Source organism: Ambystoma mexicanum, chromosome 6q, assembly GCF_040938575.1.
Source record: "Ambystoma mexicanum isolate Mex_15411 chromosome 6q, UKY_AmexF1_1, whole genome shotgun sequence".
Lineage (NCBI taxonomy): Eukaryota > Metazoa > Chordata > Amphibia > Caudata > Ambystomatidae > Ambystoma > Ambystoma mexicanum.
Genome location: NC_090937.1, coordinates 523837098 through 523857315, shown reverse-complemented (window position 1 = coordinate 523857315; position 20218 = coordinate 523837098).

Below are 20218 nucleotides of genomic sequence, written 5' to 3'. Positions count from 1 at the left end.
ACTCTCATCGTACTGTTGGCTATGAAGGATTGTACCCAGGCTATGGCATCACTCAAGAAATGGGCAGCTGACGCTAGGTGGTTGCATAACACTGCATGATCCACCAGGTTGAATGCTGCCGATAGGTCGAGGATCAGTAGCATAGCTGTTTTACCATTATCCTTCAACTCGTCAATTTGTGTCTTTAGGTCAATCAGGGCCGTTTCAGTCCTGTGTTGTGGTCTGAAACCGGATTGGCGTGATCCTAGTAAGAGATTGGCCTCAAGGTAGCTTTGGATTTGGATGTAGGCTACTCTATCAATAATTTTGACGAGGAATGGGAAAATCGTAATGGGTCTGTAGTTGGTGGGGATGGCTGGATCAAGGGTCTAATTCTTGAGGAGTGGTAACACCCAAGATTCCTTGAGGTTGATAGGGACAGAGCATGAATTGAAGGAAATGTTGATTAGCTTGGAGATAAATGGTGCTAGATCTCGGGCTGCGTCCTTAATTATTTGTGCAGGACAGCTGTCTCCCTGGCAGTTGGAAGGCTTCAGTGAAGGTATAACCTTTTCTGTTTCCAGTATGGAAATATTTGAATCGGAAGGGTGTACTGCTATTTGGAATAACAGTGGGTGGGGTGCATCTCAGTAGAGCGCAATGATGGATTTTTATTTGCTATTTAAGTCTGCAGGGTGGCTATTTTATTGGACATAGCATTGTGGATGCTAGTGCACCATTGTTTGACTTTTGGGGTGTTATCTGTGGGAGGAATTAGATTTTCCATTTCGCGCAGAATGGAGAAAAGCTCCTTGGTATTGTAATTAGCCTTCGTGATTCATTCATTAAATGTTTTTCACTTTGTGAGGATAATTTCTTTCTTGTACAGGTTTGCATAGTTAGTTAGTAGGGTTGTGTTCTCGGTCATGGGTGAATGTCGCCAGATGGCTTGGAGTTTCCTCTTTTGAAGTCTTAGTTCTTTTAGTTGGGGTGTAACCAGATGTTGAGGTGTGACTTTTGTTTGCTTTTGCGAAGCTTGACTGGTGCAATAGAGTTGAAGGCCTTAGTCATAGTGTTATTGAAGGTCTCTACTAATGTGTAAGGGTCTGGATTGCTGGTATTAGAGGAGAAGGTAGATAAGAGGAGAGGGAGTAATGTTTTGGCAGTGATGTCTTTTTTACTTCTGGTTGGTAGAGGAGGAGCTATGTCAATGTGTTTTGATTTTTGTGGCTCTAAGGAGGAGGAGAAACCAATGAGGTGGTGATCGGTCCAGGGTTGAGGGGTTATTTTGGTAATGGTGGTGGAACAGTTCAGGTTGGCCACCCAGTCTAGCATCTGTCCATTTATGTGAGTGGGAGCAAGGACTTGTTGGGTCAAGCCATGTTCTGTCAGGATGGTTTCCTTAGATTGGGCCTGTTTATTCTCAATAATCCCAATGTGCTATTATTGGAAGTAGGGAGTTTGGCTGTGAGCAGTTCACAAGATTTGATTTCAGGGGGGGTGGTAGGTCTTAATGCTAGATTGGTGTTAGCTATAATAGCGAGGCTGCCACCTTTGGAGTTAGGCCTGTCAACCCTGAATATTTGATAGTTATATGGTATCGCTAGCATGAGTGCTGGGCCAGCCGCTTCCTGTAGCCAGGATTCGGTAACAGCCAGAATGTTTAAGTCGTCATTTTAAAGAATGTGTGCAATATCGGAAGTGTGTGCCATGAGGGATCTCGTGTTGATTAGGGCTCCCGAATTTGGTCATTTTGTTCTGTCCTTGGAGAGGGGAGAGTTTAGATTTAGGGAGGTTAGTTCTGATGTGATTGCGAAGAGAATGGGCAGAGGGGTGGGTCTGCATTTTCTATGAGGGTCCAGGGGTGGGTATGGCAGGAGTAAGGTTGTTGATGAAGGTGATGGGCCTGCGATGGGAGTCTAGGGCTCTAATGGTGGTGGTTTTGTGTTTGTATATCCGGGGAAGTCTTGCTCAGAGCCAGAGGTTTCTCACCCGCAAGGTGCAGGGTAAAAGGTTGATAAGAGCCATAGTAATGAGGGCACAGAGCAGTGTCAGTCATAAAAAGGCAGTTGAGTCTTTAAAGTACGCATAGTTTTGTAAGACTGGGAGGTAATGGTTTCATAGGAAGAGGGTAGGGCCAGGAGGCGGGTTCTAAACAAATAGTAAGGGCTTACCTGGTACAGCGGTACCTTAGGGTAAGCCTGTGTGGGCGAGTGAGTATTAGGATACATTCATGGTGAGGTGGATAACCTAACTGTTAATACGATCATGTAGGCGACTAAGAACAAATTAGGCAGATTCAGGAAGGAGGTTCTGAGATAACTGTAGGAGCAGTCAGGTGTAGACGACCCGAGCAGTTGGGCACATCATATGGGGCAACTTTAGTTGCTAAAGGTGCAGTCAGACATGTAATAGGCATTACAGTTTGGCATATTTGAGAATAATACATCTAGGGTTACTAATGTCGCAACAGGAATGGGCAGCCAAGAAACAGTTAGGCGTAATCAGGTGGGGCAGCTACTACTGCACATTCATGTATGAACATCAATAATGATAGCTGGAACAATCAGGCATGGACAACCAAAAGCAGATTAGGCATGGTAGAGTACTTAAGGGCACAATCAGGTATAGGCATCAATAATGATAGCTAGCACAATCAGGCATGTGCAACCAAAAGCAGATTAGGCACAGTAGGGTACTTAAGGACACATTCATGTATATGAATCAATAATGATAGCTGGTATAATCAGGCATGGGCAACCAAAAGCAGATTAGGCACAGTCTAGTACTTAAGGACACATTCATGTATATGAATCAATAATGATAGCTCGTATAATCAGGCATGGGCAACCAAAAGCAGATTAGGCACAATATAGTACTTAGGGCACATTCAGGTATGGGCATCAATAATCATAGCTAGCACAATCAGGCAAGGGCAACCAAAATCAGATTAGGCACAGTCTAGTACTTAAGGGCACATTCAGGTATGGGTATCAATAATGATAGCTAGCACAATCAGGCATGGGCAATCAAAAGTAGATTAGGCACAGTATAGTACTTAAGGGCACATTCAGATATGGGCATCAATAGTGATAGCTAGCACAATCAGGCATGGGCAACCAAAGGCAGATAAGGCACTGTATAGTACTTAAGGGCACATTCAGGTATGAGCATCACTAATGATAGTTGGCACATTCAGGTATAGGCAACCAGAGACAGATTAGGCACAGTGGAGTACTAAAGGCTTATTCAGGTATGGGCATCAATAATGATAGCTAGCACAATCAGGTGTGGGCAATCAAAAGCAGATTAGGCACATTATAGTACTTAAGGGCACATTCAGGTATGGGCATCAATAATGATAGCTAGCACAATCAGGCATGGGCAACCACAAGCAGATTAGGCACAGTGGAGTACTTAAAGGCATATTCAGGTATGGGCATCAATAATGATAGCTGGTGCAATCAGGCATGGGCCGACAGAAATAGATTAGGCACAATCAGGTGGATGCAGTTACAGAAAGTGCAATCAGATAGGCCTTAGTAATTCGGCACATTCAGGAAGAGGCAATTGTATCGGATAGTCAATTCAGTCAAGACATAGATGCCATGGTTCGTTAGGTTATCAGGCGAAGCATGGGGAACAATGCATGATGGCACGAGGGGCAGAAAAGTGAACCTCAGACAGAGTGCTCTGTAGGCAGTACCAACGAGGGTAGGATCAGGAGTGAGCTGTGACCCAGAGACTGGGTGCTACTGTGGCTAAAGGTAAAGAAAGGGGTCTGTACACTTGTGTGGCCGGAGCCCAATAAACGGCAGGTGTAGAGATGAGATGGTGCCGGCATGGCAAGCAAAGCATGTGCTGCAAGCCGTTTTATGAGCGGTTTCAGCATGTGATTAGCTGGGTGGAAATAGTGAAGAAAGGCAGTAACAGACGTTCTTACCTGGTAAGCAGCGTTGTGGGATGGGGTGGTGGCTTTGAAGATAGATAAGGCAGCCGCGGTCCACGGCTCTTTCGGCTTCTGACATGTTCACGACAGGGGTCGTAGCCTTGGAGGTGTGCCTTTGCTGGTCGGCCAGCGTTTGCCTGCTGGCGAAGGATTGGTTGTTAAGAGGCACACACAGCCAATCACATCGTGTAGCACGAAGATGCAGAAAGTTAGGTGGCTCCGATGCAGTGAGAGTGTCGGGCGGCCATTTTAGAGGTACCTATACCTCGTGTCTGACAATGGAGACAGCCTGAAATTGTGATTATAGATTAGGAATCACACGGCAAGATTAAGGATGCAGGGTATTCCGGACATCAGGTATGACAGGTGAAATTAAGGGGCGGTTTGGAAATAGTTCTACGCCCAGATGGAGATGACTGCAAATTCGATCTTCTGCAGTCTGATAAGCCCCACAGGCCTACCTTTGGGTTGGTGACGTTGGGAGGCTTCTCTGCTCTGGCAAACACTACTCCTGCTGTGTGGGTGCTTCTGCTCCCCATGGCAGACACGGGCACTGGGGAGCTTTGTATGTTTTTGTTTTCTAGTACTTGTAGTAAGTACATTAGACATTCTTGTGGATCTTCTTGTGAGTGTATAGTGAATTGGACCATTCCAGCACAGTAGTCCAATTCTTGTCTTATTCCATGAACACTTTAAGTGCTGTCAGGATTGTTGGTTGCATTTCTATGAAGGACTAACATTTGCAAACACAATTGGTATGTACTGTGTTAGTAAATGTTCTCAATCGTTGGTTGCAATTGGAATAGAATATTTATTGCTTTTATTGCTACATTTGCATAGCAATTTACAGCAGTTATATTTGAAAATTTGAATGGACCTGACAGTTCTGTGCAAAAGTCATGTGTTGGGAGTGTGTGTTGCTTCTTGGAAGAAGTAGTTGAGTTACTTTGACCAGTTGATTCTTCTTTGGTTGTGGTACTTGATGAAGTAGTAGTTTCTTTTATTTTTCTTTGGAGGAATTGCAGTGATATCCTGTATCGTTTCAGTTGGAAGTAGTTTTCTTTTACAACGTTTTGCTTTTTGTGTAACAGGATAGGTTTTTAATGGGGGGTGTAGAGTGAAAGCAGTCTATTGTATTCTAGAATGCAAGGAATATCTGCACTTACTTTACTTGCATCAAAGTTGATTAGAAATAGCCCATCAAGTTTGATAGTGCTACATAGCTCGTGCCTTCTTTAAAGACTGTGCTACCAATATGTATTAATGCTTTATCTAGGATAAGACCTTGTGATTTGTGAATGGTAACTGCGTATGCTAGAGTTAGTGAAAATTGTTTTCTGCGTACATACATGTCTTTGAAAAGAAGGAAGCGGGCTGTTGAGCATCCTATCTTTTTAACTTCTGATAGTTTGTCGAAGCGAATATTGACAAATTGAATGTTGTTGGGTATGTTTGAAAGCCAACAACTGTACCACGTGCTCCATTAAATAGTCCTTTCTCCACGTCAAGGTTACATTTAAGCATTACTCTACAGTTTAAAGATAATTGTAATATTTTCTCCAAACCAGCAGTGTTTTCTAAGGTATTTAGTCTTGTTGTGGCTTGTTGACACATGGGTAGTGTCAATAATGTACGTCCAGTTTATCTGTGGAGAAAATTTCAATTATTGGTTGCATTTCTTTTTCAACATTGTTTCATTGAATTTTGAACAGCTTGCAAGAGTTGGCATCAAGGACATACAATTGACATTTTTGTGTGCTAATTGTTCCATGAAATCAGTAGCACATGAGTTATGGCCATAGATGGCATGGATGTGCCTGGTTTTTAATATTGATTGTGCTTCTTGAGATAGTACACCAACTCTAATACTTTTTAAAATGTTGTCGTATGTGAGGTCTGCAGACTGGTGCATGTTTTCTGTTAATTCTCTGTATTGGAAATGTTGCCAAAGATTGACATTGCCTATGCTGCCAAGAGTTTTATGGCACAGTTTGTGCCCTAAGGTTTTAAAAATAGGTTCAGCTTTCACTGGTGTTAATTGAAGAAGATTTCCGAAAACAAAATGTGTTTTCCTCCAAAGAGCTCTTCGTAGTCTGTTTTGAGGACCTCTTGTAATATGAGGTGAATCAAAGCCAACATTAGGTTGGAGACCATGCTCACCTCATCTATTGGTAGCATTTGCATGTGTTTGAAAACTCTGCTTAGTTCCATTGCAGCTTCTGTGGAAAGTTTGTAATAGTCTAATTTGTATTGGTCTTCTACTGGAAGGAGTAGTAATCGGTGTAAAGTGACACCATCTATGTTGTAGGTAGATAAACCTGTGGGGGTAGCTACAACAGCTGACAGTTTGTTGTTTGTCAATTGTTGAAGGAACTTGCTGATGATTTTGATTAAGAGTGTTTTGCCTGAACCAGCTTCACCACTCACGTATAGCAGTATAGGTTTGTAGTCTTGGCAGGTACAGTTTTTATTTTCATGTTGCACACCATACCGTGTTCAATTTGTTTTGTTATTTCTTTGAAAATGCTACGCTGCTAATTGTTCAGTTGTGATTTCAGTACAGCAAAGTCTTATGTAGCTTGTTCATACTGACACATGGTATTTTCTACTTCTATCATGGTTCTTGGTGTCCTGTTACAGAAGGTTGTCTACTGTCGGGAGTGTCCACTTGTAGTTGGGCCTGGAGTTCTTCTTCGTGTTGCTGTTCATTGTGCAACATTGTTTGGTGCTGTCTACAGTTTACGTCTGTTATAGTGCTTGCATTTGCTTTGAAAGAGTCTTCATAGGAGTCATATGTATCCAGTAACTCTTCTTTTTTTCTCCCTGGTTTAATCATTTGTAGCAAGGACATGTAATACAGTTCTTTGTGTTGAGGAGTTTTTAATGAAAATTTGATATGATTAATTAAGCTGTGTTTCATTAGTTTCACTAAGCTGCCTTCACAATTTACAACTCTGTATCTACCTGTCTTTACATCTGGTTTAATATTATTTTTGTATGTGAAGTTTTGGGCTACGTGGTAGAGACACATGGTTTCCAAAGTGGTACTCCTGTTTGGGTAGTATGTGTCTAGAAAATTGTTTTTCAAAATGTCTTGGCTGTTTGTATCTTTTTTGGTTATTGTTTCTATGTCCTCATATTATTTGAGAACTCTTTTTCTAGATTTAGCAGGACCAAGAAATAGCCATACTATATTGTCAGATTTTCCATACAGGGCAGTACCGGTTAAACGGTCTGCAGCTTCATAGCAGCCACATTCTCTGTGAGAGAGCATTATTATGCCTAAACTGTTATATTTCTGTGATAGTGTTTTGTCAGATGATATGTCATACCAGAGGTCCTGAAGCTCTGTGTTCTCTGCTTTGGTTAAGTAGGCTGTGACATATCATGCAACTGCAGTGGAATTGTCTGCAATGTACTGCACATCTATGTTTACATTCCATAGGAGGGCAATGATTGCATTGTAATCTTTGACGTATTTTGACTCTTCTGTTATTTTTATGTAATATATGTTCTTAGGTGTTTTACCTTTGACACTATGGCTGAAGACGTGAAGTTGTTTACTTGACCTGTTGCTGAAACGGGTCTAGGGAAAGCAAAGCGGCATTTGGTGTAGTATTTCCCTTTTTTTTAAATATTTGTGATGACAATATTTCTCACATTTGAGTCTTTCAAATTGTAAAATGTGTGCATGAAGGTCACTATGTGTTGTTTGTGAAGGGACTTCACAAGTGACATATTTTTGGATGAACTGCAAAACAGTGGCATCACTGTCCTGATCAAATTTAGGAGCATCTTTATCCATAATAGCATGTGGATGTGTGGTGCTCCTCTGGGTTGGTATTCTTTTCTCCAAAAGAAGTGTTGAACTTGTCAGAGGGGAAGAACAGTCTTATTACATATAAAGTGTAGCATAGCAATGAAGCGATAATGGAAATATCTTGATACATTTACACGATCTAGACAGCAGAGTTCTCCTGGTGTTTTTATATCTATGTTTGTTTTGATTCTGTTTGCTATACGCAGGAAATTGTGTAAATCTTCCCATGCATGTTCTGCACAACTTAATGTAACAAATGATGTGGGTGGGCCAAGGTTTCTTATCATACAGCATACATCTCTGTGATGTTGGAACCAGTATTCTTTTGTACCACGCATGTTTGTTAAAAGATTTGTAATACTTGACTGTAAAACCTCATCTTTTTCTTGCACATTTTGTAATAATTGCGTAGCTGACATATTTTGAAAATGGGTACCTGATTTTAATGTGTGTGCAACTCCGTAGCATAGAGTTGCTAGTTCACTTTCAAACGGAAGGTGGAATATGTATTCCATGTATTCCACGTTTTTTCTGAATCTGGGCTCGTCAGAATACATTCGTAAAGAGCGATATTCTGATGCTGTTATCTGTGCGGGTCTATCATCATACCTTCCTCTTTTTCAGTAGGAAAGAGTAGAGGAAAGGCCTGTGCTTCTATACTTTTTCCCCATATGCTGATTGCAGATCCTTTGGCTTGTCGCATTTGGTATGTTTCCAGTGCATCATCTATAGTGTCTTTAGAGTGTAAAGGATGAATTGTATAATGGTCTAAAATATTGGATTCTGTAGCAGGATTTAAAAGTTTAAAAATTTTCTGGTGACTCTTGAATTATTTCAATGATTTCTCTCAGGTTTTCTTCAATATTAATTTCTTTGTAGTATTCATTGTTGTTTGTTTAGATATTGCAGGGCTTGTCTAACTTTATTTAAGTCTACGAGTTGTTGGCAATTTTTATTGTCTTTTGTAGATATGCCATTTACTAAGACAATAAAGGTTGATCTAATGGCCGTTGCACTCCTAGAGTGTGTACATTTTCTTTGAGGTCTAATGGAAAATAAACTACTTTGCCACAAATGCCTTTCACTAATTCAGAGTGAGGTAATTTTGCTGTTTTTGGTTGGAGGCGTATTATTGCTTGAAATGGGTGCACTGTTTGAATTATGATGCTCTCATATACATTTTGGGGGTAATTCATAGAATTTAGCGCACAAGTGGCGCATGCGGCTGGCGCACAGTGTGCGCGTGCGGTTGTCTGCGCCAGCCGTGTGCGCTAAAATCCATTTCCGCGCACAGCGTATTCATGGATTTTATCTACCAAAACCAGCCGTGGCGCACAGTGGCGCAGCCACCCTGCAGCAGCGCAAGTTACGCCCCGAAGAACGCCCCTCGCACAGGGAAAAGCCATCAAAATCCCCAATCCAGCGCAAAGGGCTGCGCTAACCCTGTACCAGTATACATGGCCACCACACAGCACACGGTATCGGGGAACGTGTATTACTGGGGTGCGCGGGAAGTTTCACACGCGATTGGCCCTGTGCGAGTGGGGTACGTGTATTACTGGGGCTCGCGGGAAGTTTCACACGCGAAAGGGCATGTGCGAGTGGGGTACGTGTATTACTGGGGTTCGTAGGGATTTTGACACGCGAAGGGCCCTGTGCGAGTGGGCTACGTGTATTACTGGGGTTCGCGGGAAGTTTTACACGTGAAAGGGCCCTGTGCGAGTGGGGTACGTGTATTACTGGGGTTCGAGGGAAGTTTTACACGCGAAAGGGCCCTGTGCGAGTGGGGTACGTGTATTACTGGGGTTCGCAGGAATTTTCACACGCAAAGGACCCTGTGCAACTGGGGTACATGTATTACTGGGGTTTGCGGGAAGTTTCACACGCGATTGGCCCTGTGCGAGTGGGGTACGTGTATTACTGGGGTTCGCGGGAAGTTTTTCACGTGATTGGCCCTGTGCGAGTGGGGTCCGTGTGTTACTGGGGTTCGTGGGAAGTTTCACACACGATTGGCCCTGTGCGAGTGGGGTACGTGTATTACTGTTATTTGCGGGAAGTTTTACACGCGATTGGCCCTGTGCGAGTGGGGTACGTGTATTACTGGGGTTCGTGGGAAGTTTTACACACGATAGGCCCTATGCGAGTGGGGTACGTGTATTACTGGGGTTCGCGGGAAGTTTCACACACGAAGGGCCCTGTGCGAGTGGGGTACGTGTATTACTGGGGTTCGCGGGAAGTTTTACACACAAAAGGGCCCTGTGCGAGTGGGGTATGTGTATTACTGCGGTTCACGGGAAGTTTTACACGCGATTGGCCCTGTGCAAGTGGGGTACGTGTATTACTGGGGTTTGCGGGAATTTTCACATGCGAAGGGCCCTGTGCGAGTGGGATACGTGTATTACTGGGGTTCGCGGGAAGTTTCACACGCAATTGGCCCTGTGCGAGTGGGGTACGTGTATTACTGGGGTTCGCGGGAAGTTTTACAGACGATTGACCCTGTGCGAGTGGGGTATGTGTATTACTGGGGTTTGCAGGAAGTTTTACACACGATAGGCCCTGTGCGAGTGGGGTACGTGTATTACTGGGGTTCGCGGGCAGTTTCATACGCGATTGGCCCTGTGCGAGTGGGGTACGTGTATTACTGGGGTTCGCGGGAAGTTTTACACGTGATAGGCCCTGTGCAAGTGGGGTACATGTATTACTGGGGTTCGCAGGACTTTTCACACGCGATTGGCCCTGTGCGAGTGGGGTACGTGTATTACTGCGGTTCGCTGAAAGTTTCACACGCGATTGGCCCTGTGCGAGTGGGTTACGTGTATTACTGGTGTTCGCAGGAAGTTTTACACGCGATTGGCCCTGTGCGAGTGGGGTACGTGTATTACTGGGGTTCGCAGGAATTTTTACACGCGATAGGCCCTGTGCGAGTGGGGTATGTGTATTACTGGGGTTTGTGGGAAGTTTTACACGCGATTGGCCATGTGCGAGTGGGGTACGTGTATTACTGGGGTTTGCGGGAAGTTTTACACGCGATTGGCCCTGTGCGAGTAGGGGAGCGTGTATTACTGGGGTTTGCGGGAAGTTTTACAAGCGATAGGCCCTGTGCGAGTGGGGTACGTGTATTACTGAGGTTCGCGGGAAGTTTTACATGAGATTGGCCCTGTGCGAGTGGGGTACGTGTATTACTGGGGTTTGCAGGAATTTTCACACGTGAAGGACCCTGTGCGAGTCAGATACGTGTATTGCTGGGGTTCGCAGGAAGTTTCACACGCGATTGGCCCTGTGCGAGTGGGGTACGTGTATTACTGGGGTTCGCGGGAAGTTTTACACACGATTGGCCCTGTGCGAGTGGGGTACATGTATAACTGGGGTTTGCGGGAAGTTTTACACACGATAGACCCTGTGCGAGTGGGGTACGTGTATTACTGGGGTTCGCAGGAAGTTTCACACGCGATTGGCAGTGTGCGAGTGGGGTACGTGTATTACTGGGGTTCGCGGGAAGTTTTACACGTTATAGGCCCTGTGCGAGAGGGGTACGTGTATTACTGGGGTTCGCTGGACTTTTCACAGGCGATTGGCCCTGTGCGAGTGGGGTACGTGTATTACTGGGGTTCGCTGAAAGTTTCACACGCGATTGGCCCTGTGCGAGTGGGGTACGTGTATTACTGGTGTTCGCGGGAACATTTACACGCGATTGGCCCTGTGCGAGTGGGGTACGTGTATTACTGGGGTTCGCAGGAATTTTTACACGCGATAGGCCCTGTGCGAGAGGGGTATGTGTATTACTGGGGTTTGTGGGAAGTTTTACACGCGATTGGCCCTGTGCGAGTGGGGTACGTGTATTACTGGGGTTTGCAGGAAGTTTTACACGCGATTGGCCCTGTGCGAGTAGGGGAGCGTGTATTACTGGGGTTTGCGGGAAGTTTTACACGCGATAGGCCCTGTGCGAGTCGGGTACGTGTATTACTGAGGTTCGCAGATAGTTTCACACGCGATTGGCCCTGTGCGAGTGGGGTACATGTATTACTGGGGTTCACGGGAAGTTTTACACGAGATTGGCTCTGTGCGAGTGGGGTACGTGTATTACTGGGATTCGCGGGAAGTTTTACACGCGATAGGCCCTGTGCGAGTTGGGTACATGTATTACTGGGGTTCGCGGGAAGTTTCACACGCGATTGGCCCTGTGCGAATGGGGTACGTGGTTCGCAGGAAGTTTTACATGCGATCGGCCCTGTGCGAGTGAGGTACGTGTATTACTGGGGTTCAGTGGAAGTTTCACATGCGATTGGCCCTGTGCGAGTGGGGTACATGTATTACTGGGGTTCGCGGGAAGTTTCACACGCGATTGGCCCTGTGCGAGTGGGGTACGTGTATTACTGGGGTTCGCGTGAACTTTCACATGCGATTCCACTGTAAGAGCGGGTACGTGTATCTAGTGGGGTGCACTGGGAGTCCCACACGTGAATTGGTAGTGTGGGTCCTCCCAGGTGTGCCCTCCACCCCATCCACGGCCCCTGCAGGCAACCCATAACACAAGGGACAACCCTGCACCCTTGGCCATGCCCCCCTGCCAGCACACATGTCACCTTCCACTAGTGATCACCAACTCATGTCCCCCTGCACCACCACCCCCTATCAGTCAGGGGGACCTGCCATCAGGCCCCCACTCATGTCCCACTCATGTCCCCCTGCACCCCCACACCCCAGCAGTCAGAGGCACCGGCCAGCAAGCCCCCACTGATGTCCCACTCATGTCCCCCTGCGCCCCCACCCTCCAGCAGTCAGGGGAACCTGCCAGCAGGCCCCCACTCATGTCCCCCTGCGCCCCCACCCCCAGCAGTCAGAGGCACCTGCCAGCAGGCCGCCACTCATGTCGCACTCATGTCCACCTTGCACTCCCACCCCCCAGCAGTCAGGGGCACCTGCCAGCAGGCCCCCACTCATGTCCCCCTGCACCCCCACCCCCCAGCAGTCAAGGGCACCTGCCAGCAGGCCCCCACTCATGTCCCACTGCACCTCCACCCTCCAGCAGTCAAGGGCACCTGCCAGCAGGCCCCCACTTATGTTGCACTCATGTTCCCCTGTTCCCCCACCACCCAGCAGTCAGGGGCACCTGCCAGCAGGCCCCCACTCATGTCCCCCTGCACCCCCACCCCCCAGCAGTCAGGGGCCCCTGCCAGCAGGCCCCCACTCATGTCCCCCTGCGTCCCCACCCTCCAGCAGTCAGGGGCACCTGCCAGCAGGCCCCCACTCGTGTCCCCCCCTACACAAAATAAAGAAGCACAATCATGGCCCACTTTTGCACCAAAAAACCACAACACGCCACCCCATTCTTGAGACGCAATGATTTCCCAATCCACCCCACACTGACATGCCTATCTGAAGACACAAAGCAAAATTCAACTATGTACATCAACACATGTCCGTCACACAGATACACTGGTTGGCATTGATTGTGTAAACCCACATTGTAACATGCATCAACCCAATGAGCAAATCCCACACATGGAAATAAAATATGAAAATGTATTATGTACAAATATAAAAAATACCAAACATGAAATTAAAAGCATGTGCAAAAGATGAGTGAATGGAAATATTAAACAATCCAAAAAAAATCAAAAGAAAAACCGTCCAAATTCTCCCTCCACCAACACAAATCCAAAGGAAATGTAAAAAAAGAAAATCCATTGCTTCATGTCCTTAAGGAAAAAAAAAATCAAATTAATCCATGATCAAACTATTCACAATCCATTGTCCAAAAAAAAATCCATGATTCTATGTGCAAAATCAAAAAAAACATATCAAATCAATCCATTGTCCAACTATGTAAAGGGTCCATGAGCCCAACCAAACAAATGAAACCTACCTAAGAAACTACCTAAAAATAGAACTATATACAAATGTGTGTGGCATTGTCCATTGACCACAAATAAAAGGAAAAGGAAAAGGAAACCTAACTCTAAAAACTATTTACAATGGCAGCGGGCTAGTCCGACGGCTCACTTCCCGATTTCCCGGGCCAGGGCATCATCGAACTCCTGCTCGATGTCCCGGAGGCGGTCCTCTTCCATGTCCCCGAGGGTTCCCAGGGACGATGGCATGTGGACCTCCAGGTCCCTGCCAATTGCCTTGAGGCACTCGGCCCGCCTCAGAGCCATACGCATGGAGTTCTCCGCCCTGACCATTGTGAGCCGTGCCTCTTCTGCCCGCTGCCGCTACGCATCTATAGCATGGCCTAAACGCTGCCACATGGAAGACACTTCCAGTCCTGGATCCTCCTGCCCTCTGGCCGATGCCTGCCCCTCCGATGTTGAAGGCCCCGAGCCATTATGGCTCCCACCTTGTTGCTGCTGCTGCTGTGCCTCTGCCTGTGCCCTGGCTCTTGCTGCCTGCTCATCCTCCTCCGGCTGGGGTGCAGTTGAGTTGGCCACCCCTGCTGGACGTCCGACTCCCGACTGTGGCAGGGATGTGTCCTCCACTAGCCTGGCCGCAGGGTCAGAGGCAGCTTCACAGGGTACCCAGGTGATACATGGGTGGGAAGATGGCATGGAGGATGACTGGCGCGTAGGGGGTTCAGGTGAGGAGGGGGTCGCGAGAAGGTCCAGCACACAGAGGAATCCAGCACTGGTGACCCGTCCTAGCAGGTCAACGCGGTCAAAAAGGCACCGAGATGACGTGCAGTCTCTTCACCAAAAGACTGCACGTCAACTCGCATGCCCCATTGACGCAACGCTATCCCGGCCAGGACAGGCTCGACACGGTCCCGGATAGCCACGTCCGCAGGGAGAAGAAGGCCAGTTGTTGTGTGCTCATCCCCTCCCTGAAAACGGGTCTGGACGTAGGCATCCCTGCTGGTGCCAGATGATGCAGTGACAGGATCAGGGACAGGATTGCACACAGGCACCTCTGCGGCAGCCTGTACTTCCTCCTGTCCCTGGTCCTGCACTGCACCACTAGCACCAGTGGAATCCCCACCTCCAGACCCCGTGTCTGTCCCTTCCACGGCCTCCTCCTCCACCAAACCCCCGCACCAACCTGGATCACTCCATGCCATCTTCCTCCCTTGCACCCTGTGGGGTCTCAGCTGCCCCTTCTGCTGCCGAGGAGTCCACCTTCAACCTCCGCCTCTTGTACCTACCCTCGGCAGCTGCGGCCTGGGACGCGGCACCAGACTCCTCACTCCCCGACGAGATGACAATCTGGGGGGGGAGCCGGGCCTTGCGTCTCCGGCTGGTGGTGCGATCCCTGCCGCTGTGCTCCACAGCACCCTCTCTGCCCTCTTCATCAGTCGACGCTGCAGACAGGGAGAGATAAAACACAGGCATCAGGGCACAGTACATTGGACTGATACACACATGACAGTTGTACATGAGTGGCATTGTCAAACTTCAGACACGGCATGACACTCCACGACACACATGTCATTTTAACTCACACACATGAGCATTTCCACAGCAATATTGCACCAGGCAGCACCATCCATACACATACAACAGCATGTACAGCCAAAGGTGAGCCTGACAACACATGAAACACTGGGAGTGCACCAGACACACCACCACACTCACATGCATGTGTACATCTCCTCCAACTGTCACAGTGATGAGATTGCCATACATGTCACATCTGACATTCAGCCTTCTACATATCAGTGTCACGTGCATCCATGTTTGTCAAATACACATACATGCACATGTACAGAGTGCGGATACATGCATTATGTACCACCATCCATGCCACAACCATGCCAATGTACATAGACAGAAATTCAAACATGTGTGCTCCCACACCTGCATTTGCCCAGCATGCTTACCAACACATACACCATCAATGTGTCTGAGAGGACTCACATGTGGCAGCCTCATGCCCATGTTCATACACATCCCTACATGGCCCTACAAAAACACATGTGCAACCTGCACACTACTGGCACACCACGACACGCACAGCGTCCAATCACCATGCATGTTCACTTACCGCTCGACTTCAGAGAGGTCTGCCTCTCAAGGATATGAATGTAGAGCGCTGGGCATATGCGTTCCAGGACCCTCATTTGGTGGTCCGACAGCTGGCCCCGGCGCCCCTTGGCATCCACTGCCTTCGAGAGGCGCCGGGCCTTGTTGAGGGTCCTGGACCTGAAGTCCTCCCAGCGCTTCTTGACATGATGTAAGTCGCGGACTGCCACCCCCTCCGCGTTGATGGCAGTCATGATGTCCATCCAGATCCTGGTCCGTCCGTCATAGTCGGCGCATGAACTTCCAAAGAGGGCATCATACTGCCCCAGGACTTGCTACACCAGGACACCAACTTCCCTGGCACTGAAGCTGGTGGCCCTCTGCCTCTCTGGCTGGGGGTTGCCAGTGGTCTCTGATGGTGTTGTGCCCGACATGGCATCCCCAGAAGCAGGAGAGGGTGGGCAACTGGGTCCTGGGGCTGGGCTGTGGAGCAATGGAATCCCAGTCGGGAGTCTTCGGTTCCAGCAGGGGTGGTCACAGCAACTGCACCCCTGGCTAACGTGCAGGCAACAAATGGCAGGGCACGTGGGCAGCAGGCAGTCAGGCAGCAGCAGATGGCTAAACTGATCAGGGCGGCATCAGCCAGACAGGGTCTGCGCCACAATCCAAGAGGAGGAAGGTTGCACCTGCAGCACAGGCTGGGACCCCACACACAGCCACGACCTCCTGCACGTTGACGAAGAAGCCTTTCTGCAACCAGGAACTGAACTTCCTTGAGGGCTACGTGCTTGATCACAGCCGTGACATGCTAGTGGGTGCTAATTGTCAGACTACGGCTGCCCACCGTGATACCCACTGGAAGCAAGTTACGGAACATGTGAGTGCATTCGGCCATGATGTGCGCATGGCGCAAGAGTGCAAAAAGCATTGGAATTACTTCAAACGCAGCGCTAAGGCTAAGAGTGCCTCAAATTACAACTTGACTCTGGTGACTGGCGGTGGGCCTGCACCGGAGGAGGAAGACCTCACTCCGCATGAGTCACTCGTTGCGGAGTTCATACCATCTGAATCGGTCGAAGGAGTGGGAGGGATGCCGGACTTTGATGCCCAGTCCAGTGAGTGTTGATGCGTGTTTGTCGAGGAAGTGTGTGTTTTACTTGTGTGATGTGTTGTGCATGACTGCCACTGCATGTCACGTGTACATGGTTATGATGTGCAAGTAATACAATGCTTCCCTGATGCATGTCTACTCTGCTGGATGGTGGACATGTGGAGCAGACGGGGACTGTCCACATCACCACTTTTGCACCCTAGTCACATGCTGGTTACCAGTATGCCCCTCCGGTCCATGTTCCAGCTCACTGGCACTTCTGCATGTAGCGTGAGGTGACCTTCCTCTCAGCCCAGGAACTATGCATAACATGACTGACGTGCATGTGTCCTCTGCCTGCAAGGGGCTAGCCAATGTAGGCATGCTCCCTTGCCCCTCAACCCCCTTCTCTGCACCCCAATTCCATGTTAGCACTGGTCTGCTACAATATTGCCCTTGCTTACTTCCCTGGTCATGCCTCCTGTGTACATTCTAACATCCAGCGGCCAATCTGCCAGACATATCCATTGAGGTACATCCTTAGTACTTGATGCAGGGTGTCTCACTTGGACTGTGCAGAGGTCAGATGCCCCGCAGGGACATGAGTGCCCATTCATGCTCCATGTGCATTTCACGCATGCCCATATGTGTCCATGACTGGATGATCACTGTTACACAAGTCAATGATGACCCAAATTGCATGGCATTTCATCTGCCTTCCAATGTCAACTGTGGCTCAGTACTGCGTTGCACACATGTTTATGGTCTGACAATCTGTGTGGGTCACAAGCCTCAGCCTGTTTAATGGACAATGACTCTGTCCAACTGGGGTAGTGTCTTCTTCACACATGGGTGGACTCCAGAGGTTTCATCATGTGTCCTGCTTACTGTCCCATCATCATTTGCAGTGTTGTCACTTGACTCACATGAAGCTGTTGATGCTAGTCAACACTGTCTGTCAATACACAGGTCTATGGTCAGCCTTTTGATACCATGCTAGGCATCCCTGCTTTTGCACTTGGGTGGAGGGGTGCTTTGCTTGTAGATATGCTACCCATTGAATGCACATTGCACGTGATGCCTGAAGTTGACCTTGCACTGTCTTCACATTTTCTGACACACACCATGAAGTCCTTGTACATGTAGGTAGTGAGTGACATACATATTTGCTGCACTGCATAGACCCACTTCAATGCAAACTGCCACCTTTCAACAGCTCTGATCACAGAAGCAATTTCCAGTTGACCCAGCATGCATGCCAGGTTCTATTTTGTGTGTCACATGTCTGCCTGATGTGTTTGGTGGCGGTGTGTGTGTGTGTTGTGTGCTTCTAACATGTGTAGTGACCTTTGTTCTCTCTATTTTTCAGATGATGATGCAATGGAGCCGGAGGATGGTGTTGTCATGCCAGGCACAGGGTTGTTATAACTACATCAACCCAGCACAAGTGGGTGTAGTGGGGTGGTAGGCCACAAAACCCCCCAAGTGCTACAGTCCATCTTGTCTCTGGCTGCCTATGAGTCCAGCCCTGAAGAGCACTCTGACGACCATGTCGAGTTGGATGAGCATCAGGTCCATATGTCAGGGGTGAGTGATTCTGATGTGGACACTCCTCTGTCCACGACACCTGCACTGAGGAGTCAGACAGTCTTGGAACCTCCGCCGTGGTGGATCGGGATGCAGGGTCACCCTCCACACCAGTCACTGATGTGCCTGGGACATCACGTCGATGGGGGCATTTAGTCGTGCAGCCGCGGGTGGTGCCAACTCAACGAGGACACCCAGTCCTTGGGTCCTGCAGGGGTCAAGCCCAGCAATGTGGTCGCTGCGCGCAACCACAGTATACTGAGTGGGAGCAAGACATGACTGCCAATTCTGAACGGCAGGGGGCAGCAATGGAGAACATCGCTGAGAGCATGGAGCGTGTGGCCCAATATGTGCTCCCCCCTGCTAGGCAGGTGCTTCTCCAGCAGCAGGCGGCACGGTCCACGGCCCGCTCACTCAGGCTGGGCATGGCGGCCTCAGACAGGGCACGCCAGGCTGAAATGTCGTCTCTGCGTCAAGCAATTGTTGCTCGCGCAGAGGCACACATGAAGGCCCTGAGGGAGGAGCATGCTTCCCTCAGATCCACTCTGGGTGTCCTTCTGATGTCCCAGAGGCAGCGGGCAGAGGTGAGGTTTCCACAGCTTGAGTGTACCATCTCAGCTGAGCTACATGCTTGCCGGGAGGTGCAGTGGTTGTCAAGCCAGGTCTTGCAGGAGGAACTCCGTGTTACACGTGCTACCTTGCAAGAGGAAGCACGTGTATAACAGGAGGTTCTGCATGCAGACCTACATGTCATCACCACACAGAACCAGGCTCACCCGTCCGGCAGACCTGCTGCCGACGAGGGGCAAGCTGTGGCTAGGCGTGCTCATGCTCTTGTGCCACATCCTCCTTTCCAGGAAGAGCCAGACCCGGATGACAATCTATCTCCCACATAGGTCGGGCTGTGCAGGCGTTGAGCCCATGGAGATTTTATTTTTCCTCAGCATCATCGCATGTGGGTGTTGAGCAGCACCCTGTACCTCCCCCCTCCTGGGTGCCTCCCCCCCTGGGTTGTATGTGGCCATTTTTGATTTTTCTTTTAGCTTAGTTAGTTAAGTTTCTGTTTGATAGTTAGTTTAAATAGGTAAAGTAGGTTTTTCATAGTGTAATTAGTTAAGATAGTTTAAAATTGCGTAGTCTATTGTGCTTTCATGTGATGGTGTGGTGCTTTGTGGCTTTTGAAAGCATCCACTGTCTGTTCCAGCTGGGCCCTTCAAGCTTGTCTTGTGTATGTGTTTGCTGCTTGGGGTCCTTGGCACACATATGCCACTCCTGCTTCCCTTATCCATGGGCTCGCAAGGATGGTTCGGTGTAACAGCCTATTACACAAGGGCAATGGGCTGTCATATCCGTGGCATGTCTGCTGCTGTGGAACTTGTGTTAACATCCCTAGTAGGGACGATTGGGGTGTAATTGTCCACTGTTCTTCTTTTGCTAGATGGGGTGTTTAATGATTCATGTGTACATTCATTGCTATGCATTGTGTAGTATGTTTCTTATCTTTAATGAACCTGTGCTTGTTGCAAATCATGCCGTAGATAGTGTGTTCCACAATGTTGCTGTGAAAGACGGACTGATGGTGTGATTTCTGATGTACGTCTCTGACATGGTCCAGTCATGTAATGCCTGAAGAGACACACACAGATGAATATTAAGCATTAACCATGTGTTTCATGCACTTTCTGCAGGGGATGAGCCTCAAGACCACCTTTGCCAGCAGACATGGACCATTGGACGTCTGGAATCAGGACACGTTTGGTGCTACCGACATGCGCATGTGTGCGCAAGCAGAGGCACAGGGATTGCGATTATATATCCGAAAATCGAAGACGTGTTTC